This window comes from Neofelis nebulosa, chromosome 13 (genome assembly GCF_028018385.1).
Source record: "Neofelis nebulosa isolate mNeoNeb1 chromosome 13, mNeoNeb1.pri, whole genome shotgun sequence".
Taxonomy (NCBI): Eukaryota; Metazoa; Chordata; class Mammalia; order Carnivora; family Felidae; genus Neofelis; species Neofelis nebulosa.
In genome coordinates, this window is record NC_080794.1 from 73,658,671 (window position 1) to 73,681,429 (window position 22,759).

A 22,759-nucleotide genomic window follows, 5' to 3' on the forward strand; every position below is an offset into this window, starting at 1 on the left:
GGAAATGAAGATTGCAGTTATAGACATTTAGAAAATAACTACTATAAAAGTTCCACATATCAAATTTATGAGATGTGATCAAAGCCACACTCAAAGGAAATTACATTATCATAGATACTTTTATGTTTATATACCAAAGAAGAAATATAGAGGAAATGATTATCAAAATCACAAAGTTAGAATATTAAAAACTATTCTCTAGTAGGAGAAAAGAATGAAAAAGATGAATGAATTAGAAAGCAGAGAGAATCATTAATAAACAAAAAAGCAGTTCTATGTAATAATCACATATGTTGATGAAATGTATGTATCTTGAGGAAAAAGGAGAGAGAAAATAAGAGAGTGGGGTGGTAAGGCTATCTTCCATTAGAAATGAAAAAGAGGGGGTGTCTGGGTGGCTCATTCAGTTAAGTGCCCAACTCTTGATTTTGGCTCAGGTCATGATCCCATCATCCTGGGATGGAGTCCTGCATTGGACTCCATGCTATCAGTGCAGAGCCTGCTTGGGATTCTCTCCTTCTCTCTCTTTGCCCATCCCCCACTGCACTCGCTCTCTCTCTCTCTCTCTCTCTCTCTCTGTCAAAATTAATAAACTTAAAAGAAATTAAAAAGTGTTCATAACATGTAGGAAAAATCTAGTTTTTTTAGTTTATTTATTTATTTTGAGAGAAAGGAGCATGCAAGTGGGGGGAGGGGCAGAGAGAGAGGGAGAGAGAGAATCCCAAGCAGGCTCCACCCTGTCAGCCCTGAGCTCTGTGCGGGGCTTGATCTCGGGATTCCTGAGATCATTAGCTGAGCCAAAATCAAGGGTCAGATGCTTAAATGAATGAGCCACTCAGGCACCCCTAAAATTATTTTTATATGTCATTAAAATGTTTGACTAAAATTGATGTTTGTGGAAGATATAAATGATCAAAATTGACTTCATTAGAAAAAAGGAATTGGACAGTAATCAAGGAAGCTTTTCTCTCCCATTCCCCCAATTAAAACAAACCAAACCAAAACATCTCTATGATGTTTAATATACCCAAATAAATTCAACAGGTGGATTCTTTAAGGAACAGACAATATCCATGTTCTTTGAAGTCTTTCATAAAAAGAGATAGAAAGATTCCCAGTTTGTCTTTTTATAAGCAAAACCCTTATATTATTATAACCTGATAACCAAAATCGGATAAATATAACACACAGAAAAAGGGACATTAGACTATTTCCATTGTTAGTGTATCCAATCAACAGTCCCGGATCTTGACCGATCAGATTAACCGGCCATATCTTCTGGGAGAAGTAAGATAATGCATGGATACAGAAGCAAAAAGAAAGAAGTTTTTGAGGTATGTGGAGTCTCACTTGAATCTACCTATCTTCCAGAAACCTCTAGAGAATAACTGAAAAAGTATTGGAATTCGTAAAAGCTTAGGAAACTGGATAGTTACAAATATACAAAACAGTTATCTTTTCTTTATAACCAATTTTAAAATATAACGGAAAAGCTTCCCAATAAAAATACAAAAGAGTTTGAGCTAAATTTAATAAGAATACTTGGAACCTATTTGAAGGAGACTATAGATATTTTCTTAAGGTTTGAATACATGGAAAATTATACAGTCGTTCCTTGGTAGAAAGGCTATTATTATATCAAGTATACCCAAATAAATTTATAGATTTTAATGGATATCAATCAAAATCCTAACATGTTTTTTAAAGATATTTTATTTTTTAAAATATGGGGCTCAAATTCACAACCCCAAGATCCAGAGTCACATGCTGCATTGACTGAGCCAGCCAGGCACACCAGCAACATGGTTATTTTTGAGTTGTGGAAACGATTATATTTTTAAACTATAACAAGTTTTAAATTCCTGGAAAGATATTAAACTAACATGATAATTATGAATCACCTCTAGGTTGAGGTAGCTGTTTGCTTTTATTTTCTTCTCTGCACTTTCTCCATATTTTCTAAATTTTCAGTGGTGGACCTATATTACTCTTATCATCAGAATAAAATTTCATTTCAGTTTTTTAAAGGATCTATAGAATGCAGATAGAGAAGGGAGGTAGTCTAGCTTGTGGCAAGACTAGGAAGAAATAGAAGGGATATACATATAAGCTTCATGAGATTGTACAGAATTTACATTCTTAATTTGAGTGTTTTGTGTTTTTTGTTATTTTGAATTTTTTTTGGATTTTTTTTCTACTAGATTTTATTTAAATTCAAGTTAGCTAACAAATATTGTAGTATTGGTTTCAGGAGTAGAATTTAGTGATTCATCACTTACATGTAATACCCAGTGCTCCTCACAACAAGTGCCCTCCTTAATGCCCCTCCCCCACATTTAGCCCATCCCCCACCCACCTCCCTCCAGCAACCCTCAGTTTGTTCTCTATATTTAAGAGTCTCTGTGGTTTGCCTCCCTCTCTATTTTTATGTCATTTTATTTTTCCTTCCCTTACCCTATGATCATCTGTTTTGTTTCCTGAATTCCACATATGAGTGAAGTTATTCTCTGATTGAATAAATCAATCAGAGAAAGAAAAATACCATATGATATCTCTCCTCTCATACCTCCATTAGGGAGGGGATTTTTTTCTGTCTCATTTATTGCTGTATCTTCAGCATCAAGAACACTGTCTGATCCATATTATGTACTCAATAAATGTTTAATAGCCATTAAATTAATATATATTATGTTTCGTTGATGTCTTAGTTTGGGTTCTCCCCAAAACAGAGTCTGAGATAAAGACTTGGGCATAAACTACCCAAGAAGCAGGAGGCAGGAAGGAGGTAAAGTGAACTAGGAAAGTAAGGCCAGTCATTCTAAGAATGCATTTTCTAAAGTACACCTATAAGTAACAGAAGCCCAGTTCCTTAGTACCCATTAAGAAACATACAGAAAGTTACATTTGTCTTCTGGTTCCCATCACACATTGATTAAGGTTGGCACTGAGGGCATTGATTTGTCTGTATAATAAGCAGACTTATAATTGGAATATCCCCAGGGGAAAAAAAAGACAGAAAAGAAAAGAAAGAAAAAGAGAGAGAGAGAAGAAAATAAAAAAAAAAAGAGGGAGGGATTGTGGGAGGGAGGGAGGGAGGGGTGGAGGAAAGAAAGAAAGAAAGAAAGAAAGAAAGAAAGATAGAAGGAAAGAAAGAAAGAAACTGCGTGTCTTGTGCTTGAGTCCTCATGAGGTCAGATTTAGTTTCCAAGAACCATTCATAGCAGAGGCTAGAATCAGAGGTGGACCAAGAGGTGAACTTGAGCTACCAGAGGCGTCTGCCACAGTTGATGAAGAGTATGATGAAGCTATTTTGGAAAGGTGAGGCACATTGGCCTTTATTATATAACAAAGGGAATGAGAAACTCATGTTAGTACAATTTAGAGAACCACAAGGAAACAAAAGCCATTGTAAGTGGGAATGATAATGCTTTCTTTTACAACCAAGTGGTTAACTACAACTTTGGGTAGAGAGATCATATGCTCTAATCTTGAATTGTAGGATTGAATAGCCACATTACAAAATGCACATCCTCAATTAGAAAGTGATTGTGTTTGGAGTGTAAGAGACTCTCAAGAGGCTGAGAATTTCTTCTATGATTCTTTTTCCCCATGGTTGTTTTCCCTACTCCCTCTTGTAATTGACTTTAGCCCCTAACAGTGATACTCCACCCCACTTGGTTAATCTAAGTTGCCCAGCCAAAGGCAACTCATCTGAAAGAACAATTTCCCTCTGGTTTTAGAACCATTTTTTTTTGTCCAACTACTCCCCAAACGGGCTAAACTTTTCTGATCCCTCTTGCAAAAGCTGTTAAAAATCTATGTACTTTTCGCTTTTCATTTATAATGTTCTTTTGAAGCCCTCTCATGCAATTTTGAATAAAGGCTTCTCTTAACCATGCTCTGGTTCATTTTCCTCCAAAGTTTTTGGTACAATCAAATGGCTTTAGGAATGCACTTCTACTCAGCTTTGGCCACTTGAATGGGAACAGAGGGTAGCAAAGACTTTGATGTTTCCCCTCTCTGGGGCCCCATGGCTGGTGAGGTAAGTAAGGCCTACTCCTGATGAACACTCTGCTTCCTTTGCATTGAAGTGATACCTAAGCTGGTACTTTAATTTTTTATTGTCTTTGGTATACTCCTATTAACTTGATTTGTCTCACTGTAGAATAAGCAGCTGTCTTCCAGATTGATGGTTTTAGGGTCTGGGATTGCAGGAAAGGGAGGAGGCATACAGACCCACATATTTATTTGCATTTACTTGGGGGAATCAATAATAAATACACACACACACACACACACAAACACACACACACACACACACACACATCCAGAAGTTACAAAGTACCCTCTTAATTCTTAGAATTATTTAACTGTAGCTTTAGAAGTATCCAAATCGCTCAGGACTCTGTTCTTAAATAATGTGTGGATGATCTGTTATGTTCTCCAAATTATGTCTTGCATAATTGATCCCCTCCATTTGTTAACAGTGTTAGTATATGAGGGATGCAATCTCTAAGAATTACTTTCTGTTTTGTTATACCCAAATACATTATCTAGGCCACGACATAATGCAAAATGGAAAGACTCTTTCCTCTCAAAGACTATAAGCCATATGTGACTTTCCTGGGCCTAATTATCAGCAGTCAACTTAAATAATTATTTGGTGTTATATGATAAATAGACTGATTCATAACACTTCCAAACTGGCTTCCCTTTCTATCTAATCAAGTGAAGGATGATACACACAATGAGTCTTTGCCCTGAAAAACTCTCTTGAAGCTGTCTGCTGTCACAGAAAGGACCCCTCTGAAAACTTGCTAGCCTTGGTCTCATCAGTTATCATTCACCTCTCTATTTATACATTAAAGATCAAGATAAACTTTGGGTGTTTTACCCAACAGTACAAGGGGCATCAGTGATCCATATCACTTATTACAGCCTCTCACTTTACCAAGAAATAAAGTCTACCTCCCCTTATTTGTGTAGAGTGGCAGCAGCCACAAATTTAACTGAAGCTTCTACTGACTGACTGAGATATACTTATCCACATGACCTCTCATGTTGTTCAGATCTTACTCTTGACTGAAAATACCCAGAAGTTTTCTGCTTCTAGAATCACCTCCTCAGAGAGCCTTCCCTAATCCATACACATTTCTCTTCATCACTGCAACGTTCAGTCCTACCACTTCATTTCTACTCTCAAAGGAGATACAATTTCATGACTGCCATGCTATTAGGAGTTTTTCTTGCCTTGCCCTGGCCTGCTGGAAACCCAGTTAGAAAACAAAGACTCATAATGTAAATGATCCTATTTAAGAACTCAAAAAGAAGGTTATAAACCTGGATAGGCAGTCATAACCCATTCAGACTTGCTTGGATCCAATCCTTTCCAAGAAGATGATTCTGTACGAGTTGATGAACTTGTCGAACTTACTAGCGTCTGTCAGTTAACTAAAGACAAGAGGGTATCTCTCTATATAGAAAATAGATATGCTTTGGAGATAATTAATGATTTACATATGATTTAGAAGTAACAGGGCTTCTTAACTTCCCCTGTGTATGATCATGGATCTGTTTATATCAATGTCTGTCCATCTATGCAGAGGGTTAATGCTTCAATGCCAAAAGTAAAATAGTGTATTTATAAACAATATCAGAGGGCCTTCCTTCAATGAGGAAGGACTTTCATAGCCCGTGCACCCCAATGTAAATCACTGCGTGCATTGATTCTTGCTTTATACACTGAAAGGTTAAGAGGGGGACCACATTATAATTAAAATCCTCCAATAATTGAAGTCTGCCCCATGAAAGAGGATTAGATTTATTCTGAAGCCTTCAGAAGGCATATCAGAAAGAGCTTGTTGAAATTAACACGGAATGGAATTTGACTGATGTAAAGAAAAAGCAAATAATTAACACTGGTCTCAACTGGAATTAAACATGCTGTGATGGCAAAAGCCAAGATTTCTGGGAACTTTTCACCAGAAATTATATGTTCACCTCTAGAGAATATTATGGAGGGGCATTCCTGCAAGTAATAGACAAAGAAGCCAATGTTCCATAGGGTCCCTTCCAACTCTGAGACTGCAGAATTCTATAAGCAACTAATCTGGGGACTCAACACAACTCTGTAAGTAGAAAATCTTGTTCTTGGCTGATGTGCATCTGTTCCCATCTCTGCAGTTCAGTCATCTCAGATTAATATCATGGAAATATTAATTAAGATAGAACTCAGCAAATACTGCAAATCTGAGCTTTTCTGTTTCAAAGAATAGGTTTATCAGAATAACATTGGTTATCAGGGCAGGTGTAGTTTTATGGAAATCAATCTTCAGATTGAAGATTCCCTGTTAAAGTGCGTGAGATAGTGCTGACGTTTCTTTCTCCTCCAGCTTTACAAAAGAAAAACACATCTCCTACAATGAAAAAGCATTGTCCAAGGGAGTAGAAACCTCTTGGGCACTAAACAAACACATTATGAAATGCTATTATTGGTGTGGAGAAAGTGAATGACTAATAATTTAGAAATCTACCCTTTTGTAGGAGAGTTTCCAATAAAATTTGTTTTCAATAAATTAAGGGACAATTCAATCTGAGCTGTCAATAAATAGATCATTAACAATTATTGTTAGTGATAAATCCCTGTGATTTTTAGTATGTAACTCAGAAAGAGCTCAAAGAATTGAGTGGTATTGTTATATGAAATCTTTAATATGGCTTGTCATTGTTCACATTTTAAAGACAAAAAGAGAGGGAAATGAATTAATGTTGAATCCTGCCCCATTCTAACAATGTGTGTTATTTGTTTAAAAATAGTTTTCATAATTTACAATATATTTGTTGTTTTGATTAATGTACAACATAATAGTTTTAATGGTATCTCACACAGAAAAAAAGTTAATACAGCCTTATGCTCACAGGCAATAAAAAGTTACATATCCATTTATATGTAATACTTTTGAGCAGAAAAGCATAATAGGGTTTTCTATAAAACAGTTTCAAGCTTAAAATACATTACATTAGGATGAAATTCTGTGTGGGAAGTGGAATGGGAATTTAATTCAAGGAGAAAAGGGACTGATGTAAAATTTCCAACTGTTAAAGAACTTATTCTTGTGTGTATGTGTGTTTTAAACTGAGGAGAGTGAATATCCCATTGCTAAAGTATTTAGATTCCTCTGGATACATTTAAGATAACAAGGTGACAATTTTATTTTAAAATGTTAATATCATCCCTGGAAATGCTATCCTTGTCAGTTTAGTGAGTGAGATGGCGGATGGGCACGTCTGTCCCCCCTTTCATAATAAATCACACAGCACAGGGGACGTGATGAAAGCCATCCCTATCAATTTAGCAACACTTCTATGTGCTTGCATTTCACTTGGTGCAGAGAAGCGTCTCTATAAATCCTGGCTTGACTGATCAGTCTAGCTAAGGACCTCAGCGAGATGAAGTCTGGAGTTCAAAGCACAATTGGAATACTCAGTGGCTGCGGCCAAAAATGATGTCAGCCAGCCATGGGTTTCTCGCCTTCTTCACTCTCTGCTGCAGCCTGGCAGGAGAAAGACTTGAACAATTCAGGAACAAGGAACAATTCAAGGAACAATTCAGATAATGAAGCACAAGAAAGCCTCAAAGTTTTTCTGAATCCCAAACCTAAGACAATGATATCCAACACAAGTATGGGTATGTTTGGTGTAGCTGAGGATACTTAAGCAGCATGGGCATTTTATTCTGGGGAACTAGGGATGAAAACTCTGGATCTTCCAAGGCAAACCTTAGAAAATATACAGTGGGTTCAAGGTGTTGGGATGAGAGAAACCTCTTTGGCCTCTTTCTCTTAATTTTCCACTCTTATCCTAACTTCCCTCTAGAAAGAAAGAAAGAAAGAAAGAAAGAAAGAAAGAAAGAAAGAAAGAAAGAAAGAAAGAAAGAGAGAGAGAGAGAGAGAGAGAGAGAGAGAGAGAGAGAGAGAGAAAGAAAGAAAGAAAGAAAGAAAGAAAGAAAGAAAGAAAGAAAGAAAGAAAGAAAGAAACTAGAATTCTGGTTTGCTCATCCTGATTTTAATGTTTAGAGCAAGTCCCCATGAGGAGAGGACTCTGGCTGTGCAGGAAAGTTTGCAACGAGGTGGGGAGTCTAATTCTGGGGGTTCAATATCAGGAAGCCTCTATTGCTACATATCTAAGCCACATCCTGCAATGCAGCTATCTGCTTTTGTTGGCTCTCAGTAGGACTGCAAAAAGGGTTCCCTAAAACCTCCAAATGAGGGTCCACTTGTGGAATCCAATTAAGAGGGAAATGTGGCTAGTCTGAAGATCATTTTTATCAGGATCTGGAAAGGATACAGGCATCATCAAGATTTCCGCGTAAGAGAGGTAAGTAAGATTTGAATGCGGAGACAGAGGGGAAGAATTTTGAAATGCTAAGCAGTGAAAGGCTTTCCCCAATCTATCTCTTTGTTTATCCAAATGTTCCACATCTTTGTAGGGTGGCAGTGTGACATAAGTTTTAAACCTGACCTGACCTATCATGAGTCTTCAACTGCGAAATGTGAGAAGATGATGGAGATCACAGGGTTGTTGTAACATAGAGGGATACCTCTCATTTGAATTTCTATTCTGTATATATACAAATAGACAGCTTTAAGGACATAAATACAAATTACTGCAGATTCAAAAAAAAAACCTGGCCCATTGGCAACTGACTTTGAATTCATGGTTGTTCATCTGCCAGATTGGTAAGTTTGTGCCTCTGGTGATGTGGTCCAAGGCATGCATGTTTTTCTCTTTGAAGTATATCTGTCACTGTGGATACAGGAACTCTTATAAGCACGTACTCCAGAGGATAAAATCAGGCAGAACTTCAGACTGCTTTAGATCATGAACTCTTTAAGGGCAGAAACCATGGCCTGATAAACATGATACTTAGTATCAGGAACTAGAACCCATGTGGGGACTTGAGATGTTACCTGGTAGATTTGGATAGTTCATTTTTCACTAGTTCATCCATTCATTTACTCAGCAAGTATTTATTGAGTGCCCACCATGCACCATGTACTTGTTATACACTGTGGAAATAGTCATAAATTTATCCCATCTTTGTATCTGCTTTCCCACCTGTAGGCCCTTTGCAATGTGGCTTTGAGGCTTCTTCCATGAAGAGAAAGAGTGTATTTTTTCCACTCCTTTAATCTGGGCTTGGACATGTGACCTTATTTGGCCAATGGGAATATTAGCATGTATGATGCAATCAGGGTCTTAAACATACTTTTTTAAAAATGTTTATTTATTTTTGAGGGAGAGAGAGAGACAGAGCATGAGCAGGAGAGAGACAGAGAGAGCGGGGGGGCACAGAATCTGAAGCAGGCTCCAGGCTCTGAGCTGTTAGCACAGAGCCTGATGCCAGGCTGGAACTCGTGAACAGCGAGATCGTGACCTGAGCTGAAATCAGACTTTTAACCAACTGAGCCACGCAGGCGCCCTCAATCAGGGTGTTGAAAGTGCTTGGTCATTAGAGTTCACCCTCTCTGGTTGCTCCTGGGAACCCTGTGACCACCACCATATGAAAGAGTCCAGGCTTGTCTACCAGATGAGAAGCACACAGTTATGTCATTGGTCTCACTGACAATCAGCCAACCCCCAGGTCTATGAGTTGACCAGTGACCATAAACTGACAGCAAATGCCTAAGTGAACCCAGGTAACACCATGATGAGCAGAGAAAAACTGTCTCATTGGAGTCCCTTCTAAATTGTTGCCCCACAGAACCATAAGCAAATAATTAAATGGTTTGTTGTTTTAGGTCACTAAGTTTTAGAGACGGTTTGTTACACAGGAAGAACGAACGCATTGATGCAGTGCTGGAAATTCAACAGCAGGTAAAGCAAAAACTGTCCTTGCTTTCATAGAATTATCTTTCCTTTGGGGAGATAGACAGATAGATAGGAAGAAAGAAAGAGACAGAGAGAGAGAGAAAGAGAGAGGGAGGGAGGAAAAAAGGAAGGAAGGAGGGTCAGGAAGCCTTTTCTGAAAAAGTAATATTTAAGCTAAGATCTGAATAGCACAATGAGCAAGTCAAGACTAGAGGTAAGATTTTTCCAGGCTGGTTTTGTTTTCAACAATCATGTTGTACAGGGACCTGATTTCTGGTATATATTGGGATGGTTTGTAGGTGAAGATAAGGCAATGGCTTTCAAGAGAACTTCCTGAGAAGTTTCAGAATTTTCAAATTTGAAAATGCATGGAATCCTCATTCTGCTGGGACAAAGGGGTCAGAGAAGAACAGAGAGGACACAATTCTCTTAGATATGAGTGAATATCTTGCAAGAGGAGTTCCCAATATCTTTAGGCAAAGTTTCTGCATTTGTTATTGGGACCTGGGAAGTTTTCAAGCTGACAGGGTTTTCCTGGCTATAAAAGAAGCTCCAAATATATATAGAAGAGGGGCCAAAGCATATCATGACAAGGAAGCAAAATGGATGATGTGGACACTGTGTAAAGCTCCTTGGGTCGGCATATGCTTTTTGAGAACATCTGATAACTGAATTGATGAAACAGTATTTCCTATAGCTCCAACATGCAGGATTTCAACCAACCACCCATCAATTCTCTGTCTGCTTAATAACAGTGGCCTGGGCTGTCAAAATGATACTCAACCTATGTCCACAGACCTAAGAGAAAAGATTAAGAGGAAAAATATGCAAGAAAAAATAGGGGGTATGGTGGAAGGAGTGTTGGGGTGCCTACCATAGAGCTCCACACCAAGAAAGCAGATTAGGAATCTTGTTCTAAAGAACATTTATCTAAAGGGATGACACCAACCTTCAGGTAGAATCCTAAGTTGTATCTTGCCTAGTATAGAGAACTCTTCATGTGCCATTCATAAGGGAGAATCATGGAACACTGGTGGGAAATACTGAAAAGGCAACATCAAATACATGTATGCATACAAATGCAAAAAGGAATATTTTTAGCAGAATCAACTATCAGTCTTTTCAGGTATCTGCTGTAGAGGACAAACTTAAAGTAAAATTTGCCATAATATAAAGGAAGGAGGAAACGGAGGAAGAAAATGGAAATACAGAAAAGGGAGAAAAAGGGAAGGGAAGGGTAAGAAGTTACCAAATCCAGCTTAAATATTGTGTATGCAGGTGTGTATTAAGGTTGGAGTGAAAAACGAAGAGGGCAAATCATAAAGCTCTCTTGGAGACAGACTGCTGTTCTAGGCTGGAAGATTTTTTGGATAACACCCAAAGGTTTTAGTTGGAAGCCATTGCTTCTCCAGCAAGGGAAGGGTGGGCATGTGGGGTAGTTGTCCTTTAATGCTGATATCGTCTTTACTTGACTGCAATTCCTACTAATTCTTGAATAGCCAAAAAGGTCAGGCTAGGAGAAGAAAACAAAATCAGCAATTTACCCCCATCAATTATTTTCACCTAAACTTGTTTAAAGTTAAATTTGCATTAATTTTAAAGGCTTGGCACTGATGTGAACTTTAACATTCTGTCATTAATTAGAGCCCTGTCAGAGTCAAAATTTTTTTCAAGGCAGTCGTGGCAGTCAATGTAAGAATATAGACACAAATAGGCACATATTCTAATCTTACTGAGAAATCTCTAAAATTGCTTTAGGGTTTTGGCTGGATGTACTGTCATATGGAATTTGGGCAATTAAAAACATAAAAAGGGACAAATAAACCCCCACATTTCTTCCTGCAGTTGGTTTTGAAGGATGTTGGGAAAGACAGGGAAGCGACTTCAGTTGTTAACATCATCAGGACAGAGAAGTGATGGAAGCTGGTCAAAGTCAGAAGCATCTGAGTGGTGAAGAGGATATTGCATCAAGGCTTCATGCCTTGAGTGTAAGCTCTTTCCAGTAGGCTCCTGCCCCACCACGGGGAGGAAACCTCTCTATACGCATGGCCTCAAGAGGGAACTAACATGTGAATATCTAAGGACAAATACTTTCCTAAGGGCGATGGTTGCCTGTGGTCATTCCAATGTTATTCCAGGTTGAAATAATGTCACCACAAGAAACAGCCCTTGTTTTCTTACCATTTGGAAGTTGTGCTTGCTTGGGACTGATTTTTTAATGACTACATTTGCTATTAGCCTCTTATAACCATAATCATCAGACTCATTCTGCCCATGGAGTAGAGGTTCTGGTCAGCTGGATGCCTTGAGTGAACACCAAGGGCCCCAGGCCCACTGTGCAGTGTGTGGGCCATCTCTATGCAGACAGCATTAGCATGGACTAATGATCCTTCCCTGATGTACATCTGCTGCCACATCCTCCTCCTTTCCCTTCTGCGGGAGACCTAGTAGACATGCAAATAAAAACAGGCTGCACTGAGATGGAGTGGACGTAGCAGGAGGGACTCAGCTTCCCTAAAAAGATGACAGCTCTACCAAGCTGTCCATCATACCAGCTTCAAAAGGTGTTGAGAAAGTCTCCTTTCCCCCATTGATACAGGGGCTCACACAGAGTGGGAACTCAGTTATTACCCGTTGACTGAAGAGGTGAAAGAGGTGGCTGGGAGGACTGAGAGCTTGAAAACTTCCCAGAGGGTCATGGATGGGAGCTTGTTTGGCAGATTCTGCAGGCAGGCATAAGGGACCAGCCTTGAACACAGGTAGGGGTTATGTCCAGAGAAATGTACCACGTATTTACTTCAAAAAGACTCATTTGCTCAATTGTAAAATGGGAATATTGATATAACTACCTCACATGGGATTTTGGGGGAGGTAAGGGTTTGATGAGACAATGGATATGAAAATGCCTTGCTCATTTTCAGCACGCAGTATTATTTCTAATTAACCTATGGGAAATTGAAGCTCAGAAATGTGAATTAAGTCCCCCAGGACCACACAGCTATCAACACTCAGTGCCAGTTCTTCTTAATTCAGCACCCTTTCCAGTAAACATCATTCCCTATACTCAGCTATGAATCAAAATTATCAGAAATCTCATGGGTACTTGTTACTTTTGTGACTGGACACAAGGATATAGCTGTTTCAAAGACCTAAGGAAGATAATCCATCTAAATGCTCTGAGATGGGAGGATGGAGAGGAAGTAGAGCAGTGTGGTAAAGAGACTGAGTTCTAGAACTTGTCTGAGTGGACACATGGTCCCTACCACTTCAGCTCTGTGTGGTGTTCGGCAAAGCATCTCATATCTCTAAGTCTTATCCATGAGGCTTTTTTCTGTAAAATGGGGGTGATGATAATAGTATTTACTTTATAGTTGTGAAGATTAAAAGATGAGATCTGTGTGAAACACAGCACAGCCCCTGGCATATAGTAATAATTCAGTAAAGGCTATCTGTTGTTACAGTGAAGGCTATGATTTCCAGCATATTCCAGCTGTAAGACTGAATTCAACTGATGACAGAAAGGTCAAGAATCTGGGATCAACCCAACTCTTCCCTCTTATCCCTCCACTCAAGACACATGCACAATAATTTCTGTAAAACTTCCAGATCTGGTATCGTGGGATCCAATAACAAGGCCAGTGGGAGAGGGGTCATGAGTGAGTTTGGGACCATGGTAGGCAGTCACCTAGAACTATGGCCAGGAACACAGAAAGCAGAAGGTGAGTAAAGATCTTCACAGGAACACATGCCCATGCATGCACACATGAACACACACACACACACACACACACACACACACAAGGAACTATTTGAAGTCAAGAAGTGAGAATGGTAGCTAAGGCCAAGGTGGGGGAAAGACTCGACATATTGTTCTAGTTATCATCCTGTCTCCCATATTCCCTTCACAGCCAAACTTTTCAAAACTGTTGTCTATATTTGCTGTCTTTATTTCCTTATCTCTTAGCCACTCCTTCATCCACTCCAGTCTGACCCCAATCTGACTCCAGTGCATCTTAGGTAATCTCCTTGTTTATGGTTCTAATTATTTTCTCTATGCCAATGGCTCTCAAATCTATCCTTCTGATTCGGAGTTCTCTCCTAAACTGGAGACCTGTGTATCTGACTGTCTACCTAATGCCTTTATTTCAAACTCAAAGTTGCTCCAAATTAAAAAAATGGTCTTAAACTGAACATGATTTTCATCTCCAAACCTGGCCCTCTCTTGATGGTCCCCGTATCACTGAATGGCACTACAATTCATCCAGTTATGCAAGCCAGGAAGTAGAGGTCATTCTTTACTCCTCCATATCAATCTAGCAACAATTCCTATGGAATTTATACTCCAATATCTTTCTAATCTAAACATTTCTCTCCAGCTCCAATGTCAATAGTCAATCTATGCCTTTCTGTCTGAACATCTTTAATAGCCTCTTAATTAATTTCCCTTAATCCCCTATTGCCCTCCTTCTAATTCATTCTCCCTACTGAGACCAGAGTAATCTTTTCAGACCATAACTCTGTTTACATGAGACATTCAGTTCCCTCCCACCACTAACTACTTCAATGTTTTCCCATGCTTTTAGGATAAAGTCATATATATGACCTGGAAGACTCTGCATGATCTTGCCCAACTCTGTATGCTCATATTATATCTCCTTTCTTTGTGGTCTCTGCATCCTGGCCTCAAGGGTTTTCTGTGCTCTTCTCTTTCCTGGAATGCTCTGTGCTCCCTCTGCCTTCACCCAATTTACATCTGTTCATTCTTCAGTTTTTGCAGAAGTCCTTTCCAATTCCGTCAGGCAATGTCAGGTGCATCTGCTAAATGCAGTCATACATGCATCTTCTTTGTACTTGTCCAGTTTAAGTTTTCATATATTTGCATATTTGTTAACTGGGTTTCCCTTTCTTCCAGATATTGGGAGCATATTTGTTCTGCTTACCATCTTCTCTTCAGTTTCCAGTCAGGGTTTGCACATAGTAGATGTTTAAGAAATACTGTTGAATGAAGGGAAACCAAAGTAGGATGATGAAAAGCTCCATGACTGTTAGAGAGCCAGAGCTAAAAGAACCAAAGCTCCCTTTCTGAGGTGCTGCTGGTATGGTGCCAGACATCTCCATAGTCAAGGGTATAGAGTTGGGGAAAATTATAGTGGCCTCTAGCAAGAAGCGGATCAAAGTGATAGCACCATCTTTGTTCCCAATGGCCAAGACAGCTTTCAATGACACAAGCCAGGAAACATGGCTGAGCATCTGAAGGAATTAAAGAAATACTAGAAGGGAATGCAGGCAGATAGATGATGCACAGTGCAAAAGCAAGGAAAGAACAGAATGCAACTTGAAAGATTCTCACCCCAGAAGCCTTTTCCATAATGAATGGGTCTTCTCCCTGTAGCTTCTCTCTGACCTCATCCGTGTCAGTTTGAGTATTTCCAGGGTTAATTCCCTGTAGTATCTGAGTCACTGCATTTTTATTTTTGTGTGATTTGTTTTTTGTTTTTGATACAAATGTCCTCCTTTTTCTTAAAAATGCAAAAGATATCACAAAATGGCCATGGATTTCTTTTGCTTTTTTCTACACTGGAGGCACAGATAAGAAACAACAAATTGTCTTGTGGAACACAAGTCATAGGATTTGCTTCTAGAACATCCACTCTTGGGGAGGGAGGTATATCAACTGGAGGAGCAAATATTTGCCAAAAACTAGAAGAAACTCATAAGCCAGAAAGTGTGGTGGTTCTGAGATATACTGGGTCTCATCCCAACCCCCGCCTCCAGCCTTTTACTTATTATGTGACCTTGGGCGGGTAACTTAACTCCTTTGTGGCTCTAATTCATTATTTGTAAATGGAGATGCTAATACTGTTCTTAATGTATAAAGTTGTGAGGATGAAGTGAGATTATGCATAAAACAATACTTTTATGTTAGTTTTTATTATTTTAAAACATTGTATTATAAAATGCATATTGGGGAAGGTGTTATTCTTTAGTGGGGCAGAGTGTAATTTTAATATCTTTGAGGGAGATTAAATATTGGCAGTTATTGAATTCATCCTTTAGTGATTTTATGGTTTTCGGGGATAAGCTGGGAAGGTCAATATCCATCTCTACTGTGTGTGTAAAGTCATATTTTTTTAAGTTTATTTATTTATTTTGAGAGAGAGAGAGAATCCCAAGTAGGCTCCTTGCTGTTAGTGTGGAGCCCAGCACAGGGCTTGATCCCACAAACTGCGAGATCATGACCTGAGCTGAAACCAAGAGTAGACACTACACCAACTGGGCCACCCAGGCACCCCTAAAGCCTTACTTCTTTAACAAAGCATATTTACTACAATGCCAAAAGGATAGGTTGCAGTATAGCTGTGAGCCTTCCTGCAGAATCAAATTTAGTTCATGGCATATTATTTTTTTAATTTTTTTAATATTTATTTTTGACGTAGAGAGAGAGATTGTGAGCAGGGTGGAGGGGGGAGCGGAGAGAGAGGGAGACACAGGATCCTAAGCAGGCTCTAAACTCTGAGCTGTCAACGCAGGGCCTGATGCCGGGCTCGAACTCACAAACTGGGAGATCATGACCTGAGCCGAAGTTGGAAACTTAATTGACTGAGCCACCCAGGAACCCCCATGGAATATAATTTGAAACACTTTAGACAAAATGCATAGATTGGAGAATTGAATGTGAAATTCTCATTTTTAAAGAAAGATAAAGGCTTCAAGGAAATTTCAAGGTAAGTGGGGAGAATGTAGAGTTTATCTCCAGACCTCCAAAAGTACAGGCTCACTCTTCTTCACTATTGAGGATATTTGGTAGAAAATTTTAGTTGTATTTATTTAAAGAATATAAAGAAGATTGCTAGGAATGAGAAAACCATTATCTGAAAAAGGAACTGAAGATGTTCAATTCTTTCAAAATTGCTTTTCTCTTTGCGTTTTCATTTGGAGTCTTCTGAAAGAATTGAGAAAGAACAAGAAAAATAATGAAGAAAAAAAATCAATTGCTTTAAATGATCCAAATAACTAGGGCTCAGTGCTTCTGGGCAACTTTACAGGAAATATTGAAAAATGGGTTTTTGGCCCAGGAACAACTTAAACGAATCCAACAAAGGCAAACAAGGTGTACAAGATCTCTCTTCTGCACTCTGGCATTTAGATTCAGGAAATGGGAAGAATCCAAGACAGTGGTTCTCTTCTAGGTGAGACACACCTAAGACAAAGAGTGCAGGGAAAGAACATTGAACGGGGACTGAAGACCTAGTTTTGCATTTTAGCTTCAAGGCCAATGGGGTGTAGGCAATTTGTTTAACTTCTCTTGGATGCTTCATCTGTAAATTGAGGGGTTAGACTCATTGTCTCTGAATCTCAGGGTTAGAAAGAACCTCAGGGGCCAATTAATCCAATCTTTCCTCAATGTAATGGTTGTAAGTCTCTTGCTTGAACAGTTTCAGAGATGAGAAGACATCTGCTGTCAGAAGTCAGAAGTCAGAAGACTTGAGTCCAGGCCCAATTGGGAAACTGAACAAATATCTAGGTATGGAATCCCTCACTTGACTGAATTTTATGCTCCTATTCCACAAAGCAGTGAGGGATGTAGTAAATAATTTCTGGCATTGCATTAATGAATTTCAGTGACATCAAATCCCTAATACACAAAGAATATTCCTTTCTTTCTCCACCCTGCATCCACTTGGCTCAAGACTATGGATGAAAATATATTACTGTGTTACTCTGCCACCTGCTTTAAATGGGAGAAATAGACAAGAGATGCTTATCTGGGAATAGAGAGGTGAAGTCTAAGCCCTGCAAGAAAGGAGTGGAAGAAGAGGACCAAGTAAGAGGAACAAAGACAGAATAGACTCTGTGCTAGCTGGAAGAGTAGCAAGTTAGAGCAGAAGGATGAAGCCAACTCTCTCTAGACTGGGAAAGAGGAATTAGAAAGACACTAGGAATGGTGCATCTAATAGTATGCCAATGCTAAAAGTCCCTGTATGGAGTGGGGAGGGAGAGTGAGAGATAACAAGTCAGGATGTATAATGAACTCTCTTCCTCAATATTGTGGACACCGACACCTTGTCACAACTTTGCTCCCATATGTCATTTAGGCTAAAATATAAGCAGCAAACTCTAAGAGGCTGAAACCCAAGAGTTGAGATTCCCTTGAGTGTTTTATTGTGACACATCATGGAGATCATGGACGCTAGGGGTGTGACCTTGAAGGTCCCTCCTTGCTCTGGTAATCTGTGACTCAAACACATAGAGTCTTGGGGGAACTTACAAGGTAGTCTGCTTCTCACTTTCCAATTTCCACTTATTATTCCTGTGATGGCTTATTTTATGTTTTAATCTGATTAGGCCACGATGTGCCCAGATATTTGGACACATTATTTCTGAGTGTGTCTGTGAGGGTGTTTCTGGGTGAGATTAGCATTTGCAATAGTGCACTGAGTAAAGCATCTTGCCCTCCCCAGTGTGGTTGGGCATCATCCTATCCAGTAAAGGCCTGAGTAGAATAAAAAGGTGGAGAAAAGATGGATATGCTCTCCTTGCCTTCCCATTGAGTTGGGTCTTCTCCTGCCCTCAGACTGGCACTTATACCATCAGCTTTCCTGATTCTCGGGCCTCCTGACTAAGACTGGAACTACATTGCCAGGTATCCTGGGTATCCAGCTGGCAGATGGTGGGTTGTGTGACTTCTTAGACTCCATAATCTCATAAACCAATCAACTCCTTTTTATAAAGTGATTTATTCTACAGTTATATATATATTCTCTCTCCCTTTTGATTTTATATTTCTATTTACACACATATAATAATATATATTATTATATATAATTATTATACATGGTATATAACATAGCAGATTTTATATATGAATATAAAATACACCTATTAGTTCTGTTTCTCAGGAGAACCCTAATAAAGTTTCCTTCATCCTTAGGCTTCTTTGAACATTCATCTCCCTCAAACACACAGAAAAGGAAGCTAAAGTTATACAAAGTGATAAAGGGCTCTTTCTTTGGGCTCTGACTATAGAGTGGCTGCTCCAGCAATCAGGTGCTGCTGCTAGGACTGAAAGTCAATTAGAGTCACATTGGGAGGCAAGAGTGGGCAGGAAACTCTTTTCTCTTGGGAAAACTAGCCTTACCGCGTTCAGTGCAGCAGAGACCAAATTGCTCAGGGGTGCAATCTGTCTAAATGCCATCCATATCCTCCAACTGGTAAGGATTTGGCAGTATTACTATACAAGAAGTTGGATATTCCCATGTTATTGTAGAATGACTGTATTCATTGTTATGATTAACAGTCTGCATGTATCATGCCTTTGGAAATGTCCTCATATACTGACTCTCAGTTTGGCCATGTCTCTTTCCTTGACCAATGAAACAGTAGAAAACTTAATGCAGGCAGAAACTTGTGAAAGCACTTGTACTTTTTTTTTGCTTTCACCTTTGATTCTCCATAATTTCTGTAAGGACATGCCTGAGCCAGCCTGCTAGTGGGATGTGAAAGACACATGGAGAGAGGCCCCAGTCACGGAAGCCATTCCATTGAGGCTATCCAAGAGCAGCCATAGCCAATCAAGCTCAGACATGTGAGGGAGCCTAGCTGAGACCAGGAGAGCAGTCTAACCCAGCATAACGTAAATTGTTATTCTAGGGACTCACCTTGTCTTCCCATAGCTGATTTCCTCACATATAACCAATAGGTGATTATTTTTTTAAGCCACTGAGTATTAAAGTGCACTATTGTAGCAACAGATCATCAATATAGGACTATATTTGATTTGTGAGAAATGAATCTGATTCTTCAGTTAGGCCAAGTCTGAAATGAGATGCTTCAGAAAACACCACCAGAATTCAGCATTCAAAAAGCTACTTCCTGCTTGCCTCCCTCAGGCTTTCTGAACCCCTTGCCATGGACTAAATGTTCATAGGTTGAAGCCCTAATCCTCAGTGTGATGATATTTGGAGGGAATTTGGTTTAAATGAGGTCATATGGGTGGAGCACCAATGATGGGATTAGTGCCCTTAGAGGCAGAGAAGGAAACCAGAGTGTGTGTGCTCTCTCTCTCTCTCTTTTCTCATTCTCTCTTGTTGAATATACAGCAAGAGGGTGGTTCTTTGAAAACCAGGAGGAGAGTCCTCACCAGTTACTAACTCCACCTGCACCTTGACCTTAGACTTTACAGCCTCCAGAGCTATGAAAAATGTTTTACTGTTTAAGCCACACAGTCAATGATATTTTGCCATAACAGCCAAAAGTGACTAAGACACCCCTTTTGCATTTGTTCTATCCTTCAAAAAATATAAAAAACCACACTGAAAGGTCAGTAATGGATAAGTGACTGTGTTGCTTGCTTACCTGTGTCTTGTCTCAAGATCCTCAGGTGACCAGATTGTCAGATTGCCAGCTGAATTATACAAACCTCTGGAGCTTATCAAAGTGAGCCGTCTAGCTCTCAACATTAAACAAATATTAACAATAACCTCTCCAAACAGATGGCCTTTCCTATCAGCATGAAACCTTCTAGCCTAAGCTAGAAACAAGGAGTGCCAAAAGAAAATACATGTCTACAGAAAAATTAAGCTATAATCAGGTGTCTGAAGACTGATTTCAGATATATTTTTCTCTTTTATCTACCCCTTTTACATGGCAGGTCATTGGCATCTCATAAATCAGCCTCATTTGTAGTCCTAGAAACAGAGGAGATGGCTGGAAAAGACTTCACAGCTGTCTTGCTAAAGGCAACCTCTGGGTCCTCTGTCTTCTAGCATAGACTTCAAAAATATATTTCCCTTTGGTAGTTGCCTGGCATGCTCTGAGTTTCCTGGCCTTGGGTGGCCAAGGACATTTGGCATTAAAACCTGTCTTCTAATTCCCTGCATGGGACTTTCTGGCTTCTCAGCTACTTACCTCCTCCAGCTCCATCCACCTTGGCCATCTGTCTTTCAAGCTGAGGGCGGACTCGGCCAGGTAGAGAGGCACGCCCAGATCATTAGCCACACAATTTCCTGTGGAGGGAAATCCTCAGTGAGGCAGAACCCTGAATTTGAACCCTTTTAAAGGTAGTTGAGACTATCTCATTGTTTTCCATCCATCAGTCAGAGACTTGGTCACTGTACATGTCATTAAAGCTGGGCACAAGATCAATGTGGATCCAGAAGCTGGGCTGGGCTGACTAGGTGCTGAGCTGCTGAGTTTCTCTCAAACATCCCTTATCCAGAACAGAATTAAATACAAGGTAAGAGGAAGTTCTGATTGAAAAGGAAGAGAAATAAGAAACAGTTAGGGAGGCTAAGGGATCATTATACAGAAAAAAAAAATCCAAAAGGAGGGAGTTGCTCAAAAGTGCCAAATGGTGCAGGAATTGAAGAAGACTCCCAGACAAGCAAAGGGAAGTACTAGGCAAGGTCATAGCTCCCAGGGTTTGGTTTATTCTCTTGGCATTAGTCTCAGAAGTTTGGGATGAATCCAACCTCAACAGAAGTCAGAGAGGTTCCACATTATTTTTTTGGCTGAGCTGTCACTGGTAATTTCCCAGATAAAGAAACTCTTGTTAATTGCTTAAGTGGAAGGAGAACACATTCAAGTTTCTCTCTTCCCAAGCAGCCTTTTCTTTTTAATAGGTCCTGTGTGGAAACTGATACCCTAACCCAAAAGAACGCACGTATGGGGTGGTGGAGGGAATCACATCTCTTGGAAGACTGGTATATGGACTTTTTCTTTTGTTCCAACTTAGATTAATTGTGTGACCTCAGGCAAGGCATGTTCCTGTTCTTGGACCAACTGTCTCCATCATGTAACATACCTTTTTTACAGTCCTTTCCTCCCCTGGTGGTCAGTGGTTCTTATTCTTTCCAGATTCAAATCTAATTACAGTTATAGAGGGGATCTTACAGAGCACCACACATAGACAGCTGAATGCTAGTCTCTTTCTGTCAGAATTCTGTCTACACTGAAGGAGTGCAATCCTATAAGGTCAATCCTAGGAGGGCAACTTGCTCCTGAGTTAAGAATGTTCTGACTTAAGAGTGACTCCAGCACCAGTTACAAGGAAAGAACACCAAAGTGGGAGGGTGCCTAATAAACAAATCTAGCTGCTTGCCAAGCAAACAAAGAGGTTGTATTTTATTTTATCTGGCAAGCATCAGTAACACAAAATGCTGAGTGGGGGTTCCAAATGAAAACTGTCTCCTTCACTTATGTGAATTTATAACTGTCTGCATCAGCAAAGAAAATTACTGAATAGAAGTATTTATCCGCTTACTTGTTAATGACATGAGACACACAGGTCTTTAACCATTTACCATGAAAGGCAAGCTTAGTCAAAAAGCAGCTTATTTATCCTGGGGAAACATTGGCAATGATTCTTGTAGTGGTGATTTGGTGTGATAAAACTCTATTGTCTGGGGGCAGCTAGCAGGCAAGGAGCCATTCAGAAGAGTTACAAAACTAATCTTCACTGGATTTGTCACAAACAAAGGATGAAACATTCATGCAAGAAGTCAAAATCCATCCTGGGCTATAAGCCACTGTTCCCCCTCCCAGCCTGCTGAGGAAATTCAATACATTCAAGCTAGTCAGCAAACAGAACAGAGACTCTGAAATTGATTAAATCTACGATGTGTTTATTATGCTCCTTGTGACTTAGCAGACAGGGCCTTGTAGGGGAAGGGAAGGGAAAAAAAGCTAAACAAAACAAAACTGCTTGTTATTCCAAATGGATACGCTGGTTTCTGTTTCCCGGTCTCTATGGATTTCAGTGAACCATCATGGTCCAAGTGTTTCGCACCCACATCGAGGCTGAGTCGCAAAGGAGCTTATGGGCTTTCTCAGCACCGAAGGATAAACCCAGAAGAGATACAGTTGAGACCTGGCTGGGAGTGAAGGGTCT

General features: G+C 39.6%; 1 long non-coding RNA gene across 1 annotated transcript; it reads left to right on the forward strand.

Annotated features, from left to right (window-relative positions):
• The first annotated feature begins 1,110 nt into the window (after nt 1-1,110).
• Nucleotides 1,111-21,932, forward strand: LOC131493373 (uncharacterized). Its single transcript, XR_009252604.1, has 4 exons — nt 1,111-1,334; nt 9,801-9,876; nt 17,307-17,395; nt 21,492-21,932. It is a non-coding gene; the product is annotated as an uncharacterized LOC131493373 (long non-coding RNA).
• Nucleotides 21,933-22,759: the final 827 nt, after the last annotated feature.